Raw genomic sequence first — 19,341 nt, forward strand, 5'->3', positions numbered from 1 at the left:
CCCATTCTTCAATTGAGTGGCAACTGATTTGTTTTCATTTCTGGCTCTTACTAATAAGGTTACTATGAGCATAATGGATCTGGGTGTTCCTGTGATATGGTGGCTCATCTTTTGGGTATATGTCCAGGAGCGGAATTAGTTCTACCTGAAGGCTCAGCTACACCTCTGGAACTTCTTGCTAAGGAAGTCCAAAAAAGGCAGTCACTCAGACTACTCAGATGGGTAATGTCTTTGCTCTGCTTTTGCCTTTGCCCTATAACAGCCTTCCTAGTGTGTCTCTTCCACAGAGCACACAAACTACAACTACCTGGGAGCTGCCTTGCACATGAAGGGTTGTCTACTTAACACAGAGATTTTTATTTACAATTTTAATGTACAGAAGTTTGCCTTTTAACAAAACGTGGATCAGAGTTAGAGAAATCTCACTGGAATGCTCCTGCTACACATAGTTTTAAATTAACTTTTCAAGGTTCATTCTCAGCTTAAGTTTCCCTGGTTTTTATTTTTTTATTTTTTATTTTTGCTTAGATTTTGTAACAGCCCCCAAAATATTTTCTTTACAGCCTCTAATGTGGAAATTTTGGAACAGCCACACTGTTTATAGAAATGCTAAGCATTTTGGAAAATAGCTTGGAAGATTTTAATTTTTATTAAAGTTAAATATATAATTATTAGATGACTTAACAATTTCCCTCATGAGTATTCAGCAAAGAGGATGAAGACACAAATTCTCACAAAGACATAGACACCAGTATTCCAGCAGTTTAATTATTATTAGCAAAAAAGAAAGAAAGAAGGTAGCACTACTCAAATATTTAGTCTAGGATGGGGATGAACACACTCATTGTGTCCACACAATGAAATACTATTTAGAAATGAAAAAGGATGATATCCAACCCTATTAATATACACTCTCCAAAATATTTGGTCGTGAGAAAGAAGTCAGATATAGACAAGTTTACAGCCTGACTCTACTGATAGGAAAGTCTAGAAAATTCAATTTTGAGTTTCGGTAACAAAGAGCAGGTCAGAGGCACACAGAAGCTGGGTGGGACAGGTTGAGTCCCAAAGGGGCTGGGTGAACTTTGGGCTGTTGGAAGCATCCTACATCTTACTTGTGCTGCTGCTGATTACATTTGCCAGAACTTAAGTAATTCTACATTGAAGATGTATACCTTTTATTTTTGGGGCATCCATTTTTAAAAAAATTAACAATTAGTGATTCTTTTTTGCATAGACTTGTTTGTATAATTTGCATTTTTAAAGTAAAAAACCCACATAGTTATAAACACTAAACACAGAGAGAGAAAGAGAGAGGGAGAGGGAGGGAGAGAGGAGGGACTTGTAATCACCACACACACACACACACACACACACACACACACACACAAATGTAGAAGCTTTTTCAACACATGCTTTGTTTTCCAGCTCCTGATAGTCCCCTGAAAGAATTTACTTCCCTACTTTCTGAATACTTCTACCAGCCTAGGGTAGCTTGCTCCTTGTTAGCATCCTCTGCTTTAGACAGTGTGCAACTGAAGCTGAGATTCAATTGTCAATACTCTGTGGCCAATTGCAGACTTTCTGCTGCCAGCTTTCATGAGCCCATCTCTATTCCTGTGTGCTTTACTTTTATTTTCACTCTTAACGTGATTTAAAAAGTGATGGAGGCAGACTGTGTGTTCAATATTCCTCCTTATCCAGATGTCTGCACGTGTGGAAATGAAAGTGTATTTCTTGAGAAACATGAACATTCAGGGATTTCTCTTGATTGGTAATGTAGAGAAGTCTGCATGCCTCCAACTCACATGATTTTGTTCCCTTGAAGATTACAGCAATGCCAGGGAAAAAGAGAGGAAGTCCCAACTCAAATCACAACTGTGAAGAATTATCAAAACTTTAAAGTCTTAGCCACGGTAAAGAAAATGTCAAACTCAAGAGTTTCATTTTTTGTATTGTCACGTATCTTGATGTTCTTGGGTTGTTCCCCTGTTTTATGAGCTCAGCCAAATCTTTACCACGTGTGATACAGCACTCAGTCACATGTTCGATAAGCCACAGAACAAGTCTCTAGAATATACTTGAACCTTGCTTTGTGATAGAAATGCCTAACAGGAACCTTTCTGAAGATCCTGGAAGCCATTCTACTGAAATTCTGTAGAAATATGCAAAATAACAACAAAAAAGGCTCCTACATTCCTGTCAGGTTTCCTTGTTCCCTTCCTTCTGATGGGCTAAGGGGCACTTTCAAAGGCAGGATCAGTCTGAGTTTGTGCTGCTAGCCTGTTTCCCTCCCTTGGTCAGTGATCATGGATTGACTCCTGTTGTTTCCTTGTTTCCTCTGTGTTGGAACATCCTCTCTTAGAAGCAGAAGGAAGCTCATTAATATTCGGGAAGCTTAAAGGCTCATCATACCTCAGACAGCTCAGAAAGTTACTGATTCACAAGGTCAATCCACAGGGTTATAAAAGCAGTAAGCATCTCAGAGTAGAGGAAAGTCACAACCGAGGCTCTCTGCAAGGAGGGAAGACAGCTTTGGGGATGCAGCTCTTAATCCTTTTTGTTGATGCAGCTGATTCTTTTTTTTTTTTTTTTACTTTTCATTATTAGATATTTGCTTTATTTACATTTCAAATAGTATCCCCTTTCTGCATTACCTCTCCTATCCCGTCCCTCCTCACCCTGCTCCCTCCCCCTCCCCCAATTTCCTGACCTGCATTCCCCTATTCCAGGAATCAAGCCCTCATAGCACCCATGGTTTCTCCTCTCACTGATGTCTGAAATGGTCCTCTTCTGCTACATATGTAGCTGAAGCCATGGGTCCCTCCATGTGTACTCTGTGGTTGGTGGTTTTGTCCCTGGGAGCTCTGGGGTTACTGGTTGGTACAAATTACTGTTTTTCCTGCAGGTCTGAAAACCTCTTCAGCTCCTTGGGTCCTTTCTCTAGCTGTTCCATTGTGGACCCTATGTTCATTCTATTAGTTATCTGTGAACCATGGGTATTTTGCTCCACTTTCCAATAAGGATCAAAGTATCCACACTTTGGTCTTCCTTCTTCTTGAACTTCAAGTGGTCTGTGAGTTGTATCTTGGGTGTTCAGAGCATTTGAGCTAATATTCACTTATCAGTGAGTGCACACCATATGTTTCCTTTTGTGTCTGGGTTACCTCACTGAGAATATTTTCTAGCTTCATCCATTTGCCTAAGAATTTCATGAATTCATTGTTTTTAATAGCTGACTAGTACTCCATTGTTTAAGTTTAGCACATTTTCTGTATCCATTCCTCTTTTGAGGACATCTGGGTTCTTTCCATCTTTTGATTATTATAAATAAAGCTGCTATGAACATAGTAGAGCATGTGTCCTTATTACATGTTGGAACATCTTCTGGGTATATATGTCGAGGAGTGGTATAGCTGGGTCCTCAGGTAGTTCTATGTCCAATTTTCTGAGGAACTGCCAAAATAATTTCCAGAGTGGTTTTACCAGCTTGCAATCCCACCAGCAATGGAGGAGTGTTCCCCTTTCTCTACATCCTCTCTAGCATTTGCTGTGCAGTGAGTGAATTTTTGATCCTGATCATTCTGACTGGTATGAGATGGAATCTCAGGGTTTTTTTGTTTTTTGATTTGCATTTTGTTGATGAATAAGAATAGTGAACATTTCTTTAGGTGTTTCTCAGTCATCCCTTATTCCTCAGTTGAGAATTCTTTGTTTATTTCTGTACCCCATTTTTTTTAATTTTGAGTATGGAAATTGACAGTTTTTGTTTATTTATTCATTTATTCATTCACTTTACATCCTGATTGCTGACCCCTGTCCTGGTGCCTCCCTCACTTGAGCTCCTACCCCAAACTGACTCCCCTTCTACTCTGAGAGGGTGATGGCCCTTCCTGGGTATCCCCCACTCTTGCACTTCAAATCTCTGCAGGGCTAGGCTGTACCCCATTTTTTAATAAGGTATTTGGTTCTCTGGAGTCTAGCTTCTTGAGTTCTTTATATATGTATATATATATATATAGATAGATATAGATATAGATATAGATATAGATATAGATATAGATATAGATATAGATATAGATATAGATATAGATATAGATATAGATATAGATATAGATATAGATATAGATATAGATAAAATATTAGCCATCTATCAGTGATGCAACTGTATTTGAGTCACATGTGTTCTTATATGAAACCTCTCTTCCATGCTCCTACAGGTATTACCAGCAACCTCACTGGTTCACTTAGAGAAATTTGGATGAAATAATTTCTTTGCTCTATTGTTGGTACCGACATGAGATGAGTTCTTCATTGCCTAGGGAAACTCACAAAACTATTGCTGTGTACTAATTTTGCTATTCCATTTGCCCTTGATATTATTTTTTTCCTGAAACCAAAACAAACACTTAAGCATTTCTCTTATTGAGCAACTATTTCCAAAATATTGAATGTCATTCTTAATAATATTCCTATCTGATATTTGTGTTTAAAGGTAGAAGCTTATTGTTATGGAAATAAGAGAACCCACATTAGCTTTTTCACACTGTGACAAAATGCCTGAGACAAATTACTTAAAAGCATGAAAGGTTTGTTTTTGCTAAAAGTTTGATCCATGGTCATTTAACTATGTTGTTTTAGGGTCTATGATGAGGAAACACATCATGGTTGGACATCTTACATTGATTAGGAAGAAAAAAATAAAGGCGGATTTGCAATTCTCCTCAATGCCCACCCCAACCATCTAACTTCCATTAAGCCCGATCTCATCAAAGCTCCATCATTTCCTCACGTCACCATCAGGTGGGGACAAGTCTTCATTTCAGTATTAAGGAGACATTTAAGATCCAAACTGGAATAGAAGAAAAAAACTATTAGGGTTCAAAGGGAGTCTGAAAGCTAAGACATATTGTTGAGTAAATATTTCTAGTTTCCTCACATCTTGTTTTCACAAAGTTCTAAAGATGTGGCAAGTGAAGTGGGCTTCCTGTTCATTTCAAAAGCAGTGGGGAACAGGGTCTGACTCATAACCTGCATCTCAGATGAAGATATAAATTTTATACATGGGATGAGATTGATAGGCTTCTAGAATTTGTTCAAAGAAGAAAGAGTCTCTCAAGAGAAAAACAATGTTTAGGAGCATCTTAATACCCAAGAAGAGACAAGTGACTTCATTCTAACTGGAGGTTGGGCAAATAAATCCATCTAAAATTTGATCTGATTAAATCAACTGGAGCAACCAGAAACAGCCAGGATACCAGGAGAAATTCTCTAATGTGCCTCTCTCAACAAAGTGAAAAAAACAAGACCAACGAAACGTTGCAAGGCTAGCTATGCGAGCAAATTCATTGAGTCTTATTTGAACTCTCTCCAAACATCATGTGTCCTCTCCTGGCCTCAGCGAAACATGTTATGACACATCCAGAAATTTCTACTTCAAATATTAATATTTTCAGGTTAATTACAGTAGTAACTTTATGACTTCTTGCTAAGGCTCTGACAAGGAACTTCAGACTTTTTGTTACCTGAACATTTCCTGGCTCTTAAAGCCTCCTTGACCCATAATGTCACTCATAGCTTGGTAGAGACTTCATGGATCGCCTCTCTTCTTCATTTCTTTAATTTTTGATAATTCATATCTATAAAGTACTTCCTTTGGGCTAGATATTGTAATCAAACTTTGACAAGCATTATCTAAATTAATTTTAATCTTGTCCTTATGTAGTATTTGTGCTTATCTGTTTATATGTGAAAAGGTACATTTAAAAATGTACATGCAAGAGTTAGAGAGATGTCTCAGCACGTAAGAGCACTGGCTGCTCTTCAGAGGACACAGGTTCAATTCCCAGCACCTACAGAGTGGTTCATAACTACCCATCATTCCAGGTCTAGGGATCTGATGCACTCTTCTGGCATCCATGTGCAAAAGGCACATGCATGGTGCACTAAAATAAATGCAGGCAAAATACCCATACCCATACAATTTTAAAGTAAAATATAAAAGACTTGGCATGAAACTGACCCAGAGTCACCAAGCTGGAGGGTAATGAAAACTGAGACAGGAGTGGAATTTCCTCTAATAGTAACCAGTGTTTTCTGTGACCAGGCTGCTCCTCAGGGTCATTGCTACTGCAGACTTGGGGCGAGAGTGGACATAGTCTCTGTCAGGATGCTCTCTTAGTCTTTCTCCAGGCATGTCTGAAGATACTTTCAAGAGAGCTTGGACTTTCCACCTGTGGAAGTTTCCCAGGGAATGATTATGCTCAGGAGACCAGTCTGCAGAGTCTTTCCTGAGAGTAATTCTTTTTTCTTCTAATTCTATCCTGCCTTCTCATCTTGTCCTCATTACCTGAAAGGAGACGGGAAATGTAGCAGAAAAGCTTCTTTTATCCTGTCTCCTTCTTCTGAAACAAAACAAAACAAAACAAAACAAAACAAAAACAAAGCAACACCAAATGAGGCCACAGTACTCTTTTGGGCTCAGTTTGTTCCTGTAGTGCCTGGGAGCACACCCTGAACTTTGCCTTTGCCATGCAAACAAATCCTCTATTAATTGCTCATTGCACCTGAGCACGATACTATTGGCCAAGGATGGAGGGTCTAACAACTGCCATTTCATAAACCAGTCAATTTATCAGGAGACATAAAGTTACATACTATACCATTTTAAAGATTTATTTACTTAAAAAGGATGTGCATGCTTGTATGGCCGAGTGTGTGTTTGGGCACCACATGTGTGCAGTACCTTTGACTGTGGAGACCAGAGAGGATCAGATCCCCCAGAATTGTTACAGACAGTTATGAGTCCCCATGTGGGTTCTGGGAGTTCTGAAGAGCAGCCCATGATTTTAACCACTGAGACATCTCTCTAGTCACCAAACTACATAATTTTAATTAATTTTCTATCCTATATTTTTACCCCAGTGGGATTACTAATTCAAGGACATCAAGGCACATGTCTGTTTCACTTTTGCCTTTATTCCCCTGGTAGTGAACATGGTGTCTAAATGAGATATTTGTTAAGTGGATGAATGAACAGGCAATATAGTCATTAACTAAGGCTGTTTGTTCAGAAGTACAGGTGCATCGTGTGAAAGGCTTTCCTAACGGCATAAATACTTAATGCTCTATTGCACATTTGGGAAAATGTGAAGTACAAAATGATATGATCTAGGCTACACATTTGAGATGCTCTGGCTCCTTACAGCAAAAATTGCAAGTTGATGAAATGATTATGACATAAGTAGTCAGTGGTCTCAGTTTTGTTGGAAGGGATTCTGCTAAGGGATAGATGAGAATTAAAGACTGAAATCAATTGTTTAAGATACAGTAGCACTTCTCTGCTTTTGACCAAAAGAAGCCTATGTAATCGTGACTATATGTACATAGTAAATAAGGAAAATAATTTTGTGCCAAAATTAATTTTTGAAAACATTTGAAACAAATGTTTAAAAAACATATGTGTATGTTGTGTCTACATGGATGTAAGCACACTGTGTGTTTTCAATGTCAGCAGAAGCCAGAAGAGATTGTCCAATCCCCAAGAACTGGAGTTACTGGTGGTTGTGAACAGTCATGTGAGTTCTGGGAGCCAAACCCAAGTCCTCTGCAAGTAGACTCTTATCCACTAAGCAATCTTCAGACTCCAAAATATAAACAATTTAAAACTAAGATATGATGTATATATATGTGTGTGTGTGTGTATGTATACATATATATTTATACATATCTATAATTTAAAATTAAGAAGTGCTATATTTATATATACATTTATATATGCATGTATGTATGTGTGTGTAGCATTTCTTAATTTTATTTATTTATTTTTTTAAAGATTTGTTTATTTATATGTATGAATACACTGTGGCTTTCTTCCAATGCACCAAAAGAGGGCATCAGATCTCATTACAGATGGTTGTAAGCCACCATGTGGTTGCTGGGAATTGAACTCAGGACCTATGCAAAAGCAGTCAGTGCTCTTAACTACTGAACCATCTCTCCAGGCCCATTTCTTAATTTTAAATTGATGAAATTGCATTATCAAGTAAATAACAAGAGCTGGGAGATTCAAAGGAGAGCCTGAAGTTACAGGTGACTTGGGTTTAAGAGCCTGTTCCACCCAGCTCCTCCCAGCCCTGTGACTCTGAGTTAGTTGCAGATAAAAATACCTACTTCTCCAGGCTGATCGGAGGTTTAACATGGTAAGGATTTAGCATGGAGAATAATATAAAGTAAGTGTTTCATAGATAGTCATTATGATCTCTTTGGGGGAAAAGAAGAAACTAACAATGAAAATAGTTTGGAAAAACACAGGCCTTGGAGCATACAATAGTATAAAGGCAGAATATGCAAACTATATATTCCATGGATAATGTTTCCTAAGCAATTCATACAGTCTGCCCAAAATAGCAATTTCATATTTCAAGTAAATATTAATTCAACTGTTCAAACAGGTCTGACCATGTCTGCAGGAGTGAATTTGTGCATTCCTCCATGCTTTTATCTCAAAGTCATGGACCAATTACCCTGAATGTGATATCCTGATTTAAAGTCTGGGAAGTAAAGAGCAGCCTGCATGGTGACATTTAAAGCAGAGCCTGGTCTTTTGAAAGGCTGTGCTCTGGTGTTTCTCACATCCCTTTCCATCAGAGTTTGAGGGAGTATTCAGAGCCCACTCAGGGCAACACTGATTTAGATGAAGCTGAAGCCAGAGAAAGCTCCCACCGCACTGTACCCTTCTGCCAGGGGAAGCACGCTTAGGCATAGGTGGGCCACATGGATGGGTGGGAAGTCCCAGAAACACAGAAAAGTCTGGGTGGCAGGTGTGTCTTAGAAAGTGTGGAAACAGAGCTTTGCAATGGCTACCTGAAATTTCTGGTGATGTCCAGAAATGTCTAGTTATCACAGCCTCATAATTACTTATCTTTACCAAAAAAAAAAAAAAAAACCTTTAAAGACATATTATCCTCTTATACCCATTGTACTGGCTAGTTTTGAGTGTCAACTTGACACAAGCTGGAGTTATCACAGACAAGGGAGCCTCCCTTAAGGAAATGCCTCCACGAGAGCCAGGTGTAAAGCATTTTCTCAATTAATGGCCAAGGGTGGGAGGGCTCATTGTGGGTGATGCCATCCCTGGGCTGGTAGTCCTGGGTTCTATAAGAAAGCAATCTGAGCAAGCCAGGGGAAGCAGCACCTCTCCATGGCCTCTGCATCAGCTCCTGCCTCCAAGTTCCTGCCCTATTTGAGTTCCTGTCTTGACTTCCTTGGGCGATAAACAGAATTGTGGAAGTTTAAGCTGAATAAACCCTTTCTTCCCCAACTTGCTTCTTGGTCATGATGATGTATGCTGGAATACAAACCCTGACTAACACACCCATTAATGCTTTGTCTGTATATATGTTTATGTACCACATGGGTGTACACCCTTCAGAGGTCAGATAAGGGAATTGGAGTCCCTGGAACAGGAGTTGTAGCTGTGAGCCATATGGGTGCTGGGAATAGGGCTCCTTTTAACCACAGAGCCATCTCTCTAGCTCCATCACTTCTACTTCTTTTGGATCTCTCAATGCTTCTGATGGACAGAAAAAGCTGACACAGGTCATCTAGCCTCTGAAATGAGAGCAAATGGAATATGGAACAACTGTGGAGGATGGTAAACTCAAGAAGGTGAGACCTAGAGATAGGTCCTGACAGAGATGCTAATGCTGCTTAGTACTGACCAGTTTTAATGAGAAAATATTCTGTAGAAATTCTATGTGCTTTGCCACCATGTTTTTCTGTTTAAATGCAACTATCTGGAACCCTATTTTGAGACATATAAAGCTATTATGTCATTGCTGTTAAAGACTTTGCCACTGGGGTTTAACCTCACATTGTGGTAGGAGCTGGTCCTCAGTCTCTTTACAGTCATGATTGTCATGTAGGATGCTGGCCCTTGCAGGCTATGGACAAACAGTCAGAAAGGACATTTTGACAAGATTTGAATTCACCTGGATGCACACATAATTCCACACATCTGTATATGAAATAGTACACATCTGACGGGTTGAGAATATCCATATTTTCAGATCTCCTTCTCAAATTAGCTTTTTTTAATTTTATGTGTATGAGTGGTAGTGTTTTGATACTTGTATGTGTGTATACCACATGTATGTAGTATCCTTGAAGGCCAAAAGAGGGTGTCAGATTCTGCTGGGACTGGAGTTACAGATGATTGTGAACTATGTTGGAGCTGGAAATTAAGCCCAGGTCCACTGCAAGAGCACCAGTGCTGTTGAGCAATCTCCCTAGCCCTAGTCTATTTTCAGTTTTAGGAAAAAAATTAAGACTCTAAGAATCAGTCTGAAACCCTGGATTGCCCCTTGGTTTGAAAACTCTTTGATAATGGAGGAAGTAAAGGTCACACAGACTAGAGTCAGATCCTACTTCAACTAATGAGTAGTGTGCTCAGGCAGCTTAAAATCTGCACAGTCTCATCTTTTCATCAGCTTAGTATTATACGCATATATTGGATTGATTAGAAAATTCAGTAATCATTTTACTAATTCAGTTCAAATGTATTGAGAATTTATAATGTGCCAAGAATGCTTTTAGGCCATCAACACAGGACAACTAGTAAAAATGAGTCATATTCTAGTAAAATGAGATTAAACATTTAAGTACCTATCTAGTTTATAAATATATGTATGTGTATGGGACAAAAGAAAAACAAAGTAAGGGTAGAACATAGGATGAATAGCTATGGCTCAATTGTAAAATATAGGCAAGGGGATATATTAGCTATTTATTATTGAATAAAAAATTATTCCCAAACTAGCAAGCTTTAGATTTCCTCTCATAAGGCTGCAATCAAGGAGTTGGAAAGACTGAGTTCTCAATTGAAAGTTTTCTAAGGAAAAAGCGACAGACTTTTAAGCTTCCTTGTGTGAGTGTTGGCTAGAAATAGTTCCTTCCTGGGACCAAACATATACTGAGAGCCTCGGAACATGCTAACTGATGGCCAGAGGCTGCCTGTTCCTTGATTGTTGGGGACTTATCTTATAAAGCCAGCAAGAATCAGCAACAAGGTGATGAAAGTAACAATCTTGAAACTGGAATCATGAGAATGCCCCTACATCCTCATGAACCGGTATTACTCTCTTGCATTTGTTAGAATCAAGTTAGACCAGGGGGAAGGGTGTTACACAGGTAAAAATTCCAGGTAGTAGGACTAAGAATAATCCTGTAGATTTCATGCCATGGAACCTTTTCTCATGGAGAGAGGGGCAGGAGAGGAGACAAAGAAGAGATGGGGGGGGAATAAGAGGTAGGGAGGAAAGAAGGGAAAGGGAGAGGAAGAGGGAGAGGGAAATGAAGGAGAGGGAGAGGAAGAGGGAGAGGAAGGAGAAGGAGAGATACTTGAGAATAACTCAGGAAAGAGTTTTCCCAGAAATTCTGGGCTACTGCAGCAGAGGACAGAAGGCAGGGAGTGTTGTGGCCATAAAGGAGTTGGGTGATCTCTTTGGATGCATTCTGAATGAAATTAGAAAGCCTCTGGGGAATAAAGTCACAAAAATGAGTCACCCCTTAAGAGGCTCTGGATGCTGTGCTCTGGGAGAGAGGAAACAGTCCCAGCACTGGGGATAGCAGGAGAGGGGTGGGGCGACAGCACAGGTGAATAATGAAGGTTGCTTCCAGGAGGATGGCAGCAGTGCTTGGGAAAATGGAGTCATTCATTCAATGTCAAGCATGATATTATCATTCTTGTTTTAGCTTTTCCACAAAATTCAACTAATTACACATATAAGGATTGACTGTGGAACTTTTTCTGAATATATACCTGACTGAAGTTCTTCCCCTGGGGGGGTGGGTAGTTTAATATGTGTTGAAGGAAGAGTGCTGAGACAAAAATCTGTTTTTAAAATTTTAATTGATTATTTTTATGTTAGGTCTTCCTGGCAACATGCTGAGGAGTGATGTTTATTTTTTTTACAAAGCAGGAGCTAGATGTGATGTGAAGAAAGCCTCACACCAATGGAATTACACAATTCCTTCTATGGTACAATTTGACATGCCCATGAGACTTTGGTTCTGCTATGGAGAACACAAACACTTTCCTTCAACCCCTACCTTATTTCCATAAGCAGGTTCGGTGAGGAGGACAGGTTTCTTTCTTTACTTGTTTTCCAGTTCATTCCATAGTCAAGCCTACAAATGTGTCTGCTTTAATCAACCTTAAAGGATGCCTTAAAAATGTGCTGCACAAATTACAGGTACTAATGCAGGTACGAGAAATTAGAATTATGTTTCTTTCAAGTAATGTTGACAATGGCAGCAGATCAGGCTTGGCACAGTTTTAATGATATAACTGTCCTGTGATAGGGCTCTTTCTGAAGCTGAAGGCCTTGAGCCCAGAGGACAAAGAAGCTACAAAATACAGACTGTTGATATTTGTTAATACTGCAACACCAAGATACCAGCCAAAAAGGAAATAAAAAGAAACAAAAACCAACTCTGATTCCCTGTTCAACAAAATTGATAGGGAAGAGGCATGTGACAGCCTACAAATGTTACCATAGCAACTAAAATCAGAGGTAAACTTTTATACAAATATCTGTTCTTTTTTCTACTAAAGCAGAGACCGAGATCTGCTGACCTGAGTATTAATTTCTGGCAACTTTTGCAGGACTCAGTGTTATCCTCCCAACCCTAGGTGGGTCCCTGATTCATTCCATTTTGTACCTTATTTGCATGCCCCCATTTAGCCAATCAGAGTTCAGTTAGCATGCTATAATTCAAACATCCTGAGGCTTGGAATCAGAACTACTGCAAAAGTCAATGAAAGAAGAGGAAGGGGCAGATTTAAGGGCCTAGATATCAACTAGCTTACTCATGACAGAAGGAAGGTTGCCTTTAATACTGATTTTTTAACACTGATTTACAACTGAAGCTTCTGCTACAGGCAAGAAATTTGCTCAGACTCCCCCATTATTCCACCCTTTAGATTTAGACCTACATCTGTAGGTAGGTAATGTTTCTACCTTAGCCTCCAACTTTGCATTTCACCTGAAGATGGGAATCTGTCCTTGAAAGTGCTTGCAGCCTGAGAAGCCCTCAACTCCAGCCTTCAAGCCATCACAGGAGGTTAGGGTGGGGTGGAGACTGATGCTCCTGCCTCTCTCATTGGTGACCTGCATCCTGCAAACATGCTCACTCTCAGGTGACACACCACAGCCTGTTTTGATCACAGTTATTACACTTGACACTTCTTGTAAAGGGACATCCAAACCTGCCAATGGTTTGTTTTATTTTATTTTATTTTATTTTATTTTATTTTATTTTATTTCATTTCATTTCATTTCATTTCATTTCATTTCATTTCATTTCATTTCATTTTATTTTATTTTATTTTATTTTATTTTATTTTATTTTATTAATGCTAACTAGGGATCACACTCAGGGCCTTGTGTGATAGGCAAGTATTCTATCATTGATCTATAGCTCTAGTTCCATTTTGAAAAAGATTTTTTTATTTATTATATTTGAGTACACTGTAGCTGTCTTCAAACACCAGAAGAGGGCGTCAGATCTCTTTTCAAATGGTTGTGAGCCACCATGTGGGTGCTGGGATTTGAACTCATGACATTTGGACCTGCTGAGCCATCTCTCCAGTCTGCCCTGCCAAAGGTTTAACTCCACATTGCTACCAAATTCTCTTGCTGGCACCAAGGATCTTAGAGTTTCTATTTTCCTATTTATATTGTTAATCCACTGTGATAATACAACAGCCCTTATTTTCTCCTCTCTTTTTGCCCATCCCATTTTTAGAGGGCTGGTTACTATTGGCTACCTGATTGCCATGAGTGAGTGCCATTTCTCCATAATGCCTTTTACCAGGTTTCTTCCTTGATACAGGCTTAAATAAGAGATGAATGTGAAGTCAGTTAATCATGGACTGAAATGTTTTTTTTTTTTCTTTAAGTTGATTCATTCCAGTGATTTGTCACAGTGATGTAAAATGGCTAATGGAGTACCCTTCTAGAAATGATCCTCTCAGACATGCAAAGATATGTCTGCCACCTTCTACTATAGTGTATTTTGTATTTGTATTATTGGTGTGTAGAAAACATACTCTTAGAAGCAAATGCGAACCACTCCTCATTCCGAGATAGAAATAATTGATTTAGATTTAGAAGTAATTAAGATAAAAAATGGAAATATAAGAGTTCCCTATGCAGGTGTACATGAACAGATGAGTTTAGCAGAATTTTGGCCTGAAGGAAAGAGAAAAGTTATTCCCCATGTCATTAACCTTCATTTATAACTTTTGACTTTCTTAATGCAGATTAATAAGCAACAATAAAAGAATAACCTGCCTTATATGAGTTTCTAATTTTGAAAAAAGAGGGAATGATATTTAAGAACCTGATATAGGGTCTGGTCTCCTTAGTTGGTTTCATATGGTCCAATTGCCTGTCTACATACTAATGATATGTAGTGGATATCCATTCAGTTAGCTGGGTAGTAGACTTTCTATATAGACCGAGTTTACCAGTCTTCTTAAATGAGATAAAAAAGTTTCATTGCCACTTTTAATAATCTTAGGGGGCGGGGTAAATGGAGCTGCTTAATGTTCACATGGGCTTAAGAAACAGCATTAAATAGAGTACAGGGTCAAGATGTTGGAAGGAGAACAGGCGCAGGCAGGGGTGCATGCTGCTTCTCCCCACGCCCCAAATTAAGACATAAGCTTTAATGGGATGTTTGCCTGAAGCCTGCCCTTCTTTTTCCCCTTTTTGTTATTTCCTACTGGAAATAGCCCTAGAGACTGTGAATACTCATTTATAGACAAAATCCAATATGCTCTGTTAGAGAAGTTGATGTCCCATTAGAATCCTGAAAACATCCTGAATTCTGCAAACTTACTTTCCAATAATGACAAGTTTCTGTGTAATTGGAGGTAGTACAAGAAAATGGTATTTGAAGAAAACAAAGAGATATTCTTGCTAGAGACCTGGATTCTGATTGTTTCTTGAATCAGACTGGATCTATTTCTTTTTCTTATGTCTCAAGCTAGCCCATAAATTATAAGAAGGCTTATATGTGGAGTTTATTGCTTAGGTCAATGTGTGAGTTAAAGAAAAACTAAGAAAACATTAGTTATTGATTTTTTGTAAACAAAATTAATAATAACTTTTATTCCACAGTAAAAACTATGCCCTAACTTTAACCTTTCTTTGAAAACACCATGAAACACATGCAGAATCTTTGTATTCCTTTCTTAATTAAACCTGTTAAAATAAAATAACATCCTTCAAAGGAGATTTGGACTGGCTGCTGACATGAACACTTCTATTGGGGCTTCTTCCTCAGGGAACCCTGTATCAGCAGTCAGCCACTTAGATCTTCTCAGAGTTGACTAAGTGTATCTGACGGAGCCTATGGGCAACTTGCCTCATTTACTCTGTGACAATGATGGCCACATGGAATTCAAACCCATAGTAAACTCTTCCTTAATTACATCTACATTCCTAGAATATGAGAAACACATTCATGTGTTTCAATATCATTTTATACTAATCTGTTATTCACTGTTCCTCTTATGTTTGTCAGAAAGTGCATGAACATGAGTTGGTACTTATAAGATTTAGTAGCTGGGAAGGAAATTAGACTCTTTACAATAATAAAACAAAAAAGAGGTATCTTAGTTGCATGTTTCCCAGTCTCTAACTGGGAGATGAGGCTCTATCCTAAGAGTTGAAATCATCTTTATAAGCCTCTTCCTCAAGACTCTTTAAACACTAACCCAAGTGTGAAAGGCAAAGCCCTAGACCCCAGCTGTCCTTGGTTAAGGTTGTTTGTAGATAACAACAGGTAGCTTATGATGTGGTTATACAGTGAAATGTGTACCTTAGAAATGCCTAGTTTGGCATCTCATAATATATAATTTCTGAGCTATTGTATTTTAGAGTTGGTTCCTCAAGGCTTATGGCTGTTTTAACAAATCATCTTTCCACAAAGCCACTGAATGCTCCAGCTAGATGAGCCTGAGGTAACCCGGATTCCTCTATTTCTCAGGGTGGAGAAAGCCTCATTGTTGTTACTTTGTCATGCCTCTGATTATTTGATCTACTTTGGAAATATTTTATGTATCTTCTATATAACTAAAAAACAAAATAATTTCTAGTAACTGTCTAGACATTCTAAACAGGTTTATACTTAAATCTTTTTGGAAAACTGTGTTGCAGTTTCTTTTCCTCTATTACAGATGATTTCATTATTTCCAGCATGTTTATTCTATTGGAATTGATTATTCTATAAAGTCATCAATGCTATGTTATTTTGAGATGTTTTGATATTTTTGTTCACCCAGTCTACAATTCCTACTTTTTCCCCTGTTTCTACTTTGAGACTCCAACTATTGTTACATAGCTCTCAAAATTCTCATTCACATATGCACAGGATACTTTAGGTACCTAGTTTCTGAGGTTCTTTCATAATGATGCTGGTATTGAAAAAATATGTTTGCATATGATATAGACTTCATGTCAAATCTCACACAATTTAAAAGGCAGAGGATCCTTGCTAGGCACAGCAGCATATGGCTGTCTTGTGCCCACTAAAGAAATTGAGGTAAGAGGATCATGACTTTGAAGCTAGCCTGAGCTAAAAAGCCAAACCCTGTCTCCAAAACCAACACAAACACAACGTGGAAGAGTCATTAAAGGTCTTGCCGAAGTGCACTGTTTTGATACAACTCTGTATCTTGAGCTGTATCTAGGGCTCATTGTTGACTTTGTACCTTTAAGTCTAGTTTTGGATTCTTCTTGCATGATAGGATGATGCAATCACATTTTGTTCTCCCCATTCTCCAGTTCTTTTGTCCTCTATCACATGTCCAAAAGCCAACAAACACCAGCTGGTGAAGAAGGAGGGGTTGGTGAGTTCTGGGTGAGGACTCAAACCAATCTGCATTTTTATGGTTTCTCCAGCTGGGCGGAAGTGCCAGAGTAGCTCTCAATCTGCCTCTCAGACTAGGTGTTGTCACTGCTGCTGAGCCCTCCCTTCAGTTTGTGTCCCTGCTGCTGTTTGCGTGCCTGGAGCCACAGTATTTGTCTTACCTATTCTACCAGCCTCAGATTTGCTGAATGCCTTCTTGTGTTTGGCCACCTATGCCCTTGAGATATCCACATAAAAAGAGGGGTTGGCAAAGGTTCTTTCCACACAAAACACAAAATAACATAATGCAGTATGGATCAATGGCATAACAATATAACAACAGGAAAAGTGAAGGTGGTAGACACCAAGAGGAAGACAGGATTCCTTTTTTATTAACCAATTTTCTCCATTTTATACAAATTGCTACATCTTAGACAAGTATGGCTCCCTAGTTCCGCCTCCTGGCTATTCTGCTCATTTCTAATATTTCATCTTTTTGATTTGTCCCAAGACTGCATTTTCTAAAAGAAGGTAACTATGACCATAGTTTTGCTCAAAGGTCACCCATGACAATCTCATATCACTCACATCCCAAGAGTGTTGGAAGACCAGAGTTCTGAACAATGATTTATACCCAGTCTGAGACTCAGATTCTTCTTACCCTTGCTTGTCACTATCATTTGGTATATAATATACACCACCCACTCTTTAATTGCTCATACAACTGGTTTCCAGAAACATCATGCTTCTTTTAGATTTATCTTTCTTATGGGTTCATGTGTAGATGTGTATGTTTGGATGGATATATGCATATATGTATATATTCCTCTGTCTCTGTCTTCATCTCTGTCTATCTGTGTGTGTGTGTGTGTGTGTGCGCGCGCGCGCATAGGTGCACATGTGTCTGTGTGTGTGTGTCTGTGTAAACCATAGGACAACCTTGAGTGCCATTCCTCAGAAACATTATCCATATCTCATTAACATGAAGCCCACAAGTTAGGTTAGACTGGCTACCCAGCAACACCACCAGGATCCTCCTGTCTCTGCCTTGGGAGTGATGGAATTGTAATTGCATGTTATCACATCTGGAGGGTTGTAGGGATAGAACTCAAGCTCTCGAGGCAAGCACATTTTACCAACTGAGCCATCACTCCAAGCCCTGACTTGTCATTTTCTAAAGAAGCTTCCACTTCTGACCTAGGAAAATTGTGTGGCAAATTGGCCATTTTAATTCATACAGATTCTCATAATTTCTCTTTCCATGTTCCATTTAAGTAAAAACTATCATTCTTTACAAATCCCATCAGTTTTATAACTCATTAGAAGGAGGCTGCCTCTATTCCTGAACACCCAAGGTTTATAACTCAGCAGGGTTCATGCAGCTTGAGATGGTGCGCCTCGTTTGTTCCTGTCAATTTGTGCCATTAAAAACTCTCCTTTCTCTTTTTCTCAGAAACATGACAAACTTTGTCCTTCTTGCTTGCCTTCCTTCTCACAGCTGTACTGCTCAGGTCTCTTCCTTGATCTTGAAAACTTTGCCTGTGCTGCCTTCTACAATACCACTCACAGCCCCAGGTAGGGTAAAGTTTAAACGTGGTAACAAAGAAAAATCCCAAATTGAGTGTCTTAGCTAAATTTTGAAATTTAATAATAATATATAAATACCTGAGAAAGTGACCCAGAGCCAACAGGAGGCTCAGAGGATTGAGAACTGTTATAGTTTGAAGGAGCATATTCCTGTACAGTCGCAGGTGTTTGATTATTTGGTCACTGGTTCTGTTTGGGGAGGTGTGGGAGTTGGAGTTTTGCTGAAAGAAGAATGGCACTAAGGGCAGGCTTTGAGCTTTCAAAGGCACATGTAGTGCACTGTCTCTGCTTGGGTTTGAGGTTCAAATGTGAGCCCACAGCTTCTGTCCCAGCTGCCATGCCTGCCACCTCCCTCCCCACTGTAATAGACAATAAAGCTCTGGAACCCTAAGCCCAAATAATCTCTTTCTTCTATAAGTTGCCTTGGTCATAGTGCATTGTCTCAGAACAGAAAAGTGACCAACACAAAGAGATAAAACAATGTGACTCTCATTGTACATGTTGGACTGACAGGGTTCTAAATGCATTCTCTCCACTCTTTCTAGTTCACCACACACTTCAATAGACTGGCAAAAATAAACCCCACTCACACTCTCCATGTATGAGCATGAAACTAGGAGTTTATATCTTAAACCATAACCATGAAACAGAGACTGAACTAGAAATGACTTGAGGATTTAAAATCTCAAACCCTACCAACAGTGACACATTTCTTCCAACAAGGCCACACCCCTTAAACCTCTCCAGACAGCCACCAACTGGGAACCAAGCTCAATGTCACTAAAATGCCAGAGATTATATGGGGTAGGGTAGGGTCAGGGGAGTATGTTCATC

This window comes from Apodemus sylvaticus, chromosome 4, assembly GCF_947179515.1.
Source record: "Apodemus sylvaticus chromosome 4, mApoSyl1.1, whole genome shotgun sequence".
Taxonomy (NCBI): Eukaryota; Metazoa; Chordata; class Mammalia; order Rodentia; family Muridae; genus Apodemus; species Apodemus sylvaticus.